This window comes from Nanorana parkeri, unplaced genomic scaffold (assembly GCF_000935625.1).
Source record: "Nanorana parkeri isolate BGI_ZX_2015 unplaced genomic scaffold, ASM93562v1 scaffold2644, whole genome shotgun sequence".
NCBI lineage: Eukaryota > Metazoa > Chordata > Amphibia > Anura > Dicroglossidae > Nanorana > Nanorana parkeri.
In genome coordinates this window covers 22648-23882 of record NW_017308912.1, presented here as the reverse complement: position 1 = coordinate 23882, position 1235 = coordinate 22648, and the positions used below count along the sequence as shown (strand labels likewise).

Sequence of the window (1235 nt, the reverse complement as noted above, 5' to 3'; positions counted from 1 at the left end):
ATACATATATACATATATACACACACATATACATACACACACAATGTATATATACACTACATGTAATCTAGTTTATATCATACACAGGGAGGGTAATGAAAATGGCGACTGAAGAAATAAAATAAGAAAATAAAAATGGCGCCGGCAAAAGAGTGCGTTGATCTTTGTCAGACATCTTCCTCCAAGGACAGTAGAAAATATATATAGAGTCCCATCATGGCCGGTGCAGACCGGAATGATCTGGGACATGCGTCCCGGGATCTTGTGCAGTTGCGCACAATTGCAGGCAGCAATTGCCACGCGGCCCTATTGATTTCAACGTGGAACATCCGCGCAGCAATCGCAGAAAAAAGTAAACTTTCCTTTTTGGGTTGTTTTTTTTTGCAATACACGACGCTCAGCTGTTTCAGCTGCACGGGTGGAATGCCGCACGATCTGCCCGGTGCGACTAGTGTGCCATTAGAAAGTAATGGCACCCACAGCGCGATAGTCGGAGATGGGCGACTCCGTGACCGCAATCCGCGCAGTATCGTCCAGGTGTGCACCGGCCCTAAATCAGACTCTCAACCAGGGTGACAGCACACGGAGGTGCCTTGTGGCTTCCTCAGGGGTGCCTCAAAAGTTTCTGATGGGGAGACTCTTGATGTAAAAGGGGGGGAATTGTAAAATGAAGGGGGGCTCCTGACGAGGTTTTTAAAGTTGTCCTGGCAGGAATACCAGACCTCGCAAAAAAACAGGAACAGAGACTTGTGTCCTTGACATGATTACGATTTATTCCACATATGTACCTATTTGGGAGTATTTGTCCCCTTATCAGATACCCACACACAGAGGCTGCCAAAAACAGGAGATTCCTAAAAGGCCTGAAACCCGCAGACTGAGATTAATTATATATTTTGCAGAGGCTGCAAAAATAAAAACTTAATTTCTACAAAACTTGGGACTCATGTATAACAAAATGTAGTCTTTAGCTTAAAGGAGAATCCCCCCCCCCCTCATAGTTCTATTTTAACCAACTCTTCCACCTCATTATACAAAGGGGAGGCTTGCAATGCAAAGGGGAGGCTTGAGATGCGCAGCTGCTTCCTAATTTGAAGGGAGAATTTCGATGCAAAGGATGGAACCCCACTTTTTAATGTGCCCTTGCATGGGGGTACCCCCTTACATGTTACACTGGGATGCCATGAGATTTTGCATACTTTTTAAGAGTGCCGCGACTTAAAAAAAAAAAAAAA

The 1235-nt window shown here is 44.8% G+C and overlaps 1 protein-coding gene across 1 annotated transcript in view; it reads right to left on the bottom strand.

The window, feature by feature from the left end:
• Positions 1–1235, bottom strand: part of LOC108802071 (nuclear factor 7, brain-like) — a 97051-nt gene that overhangs the window by 91820 nt on the left and 3996 nt on the right. The window lies entirely within an intron of this gene.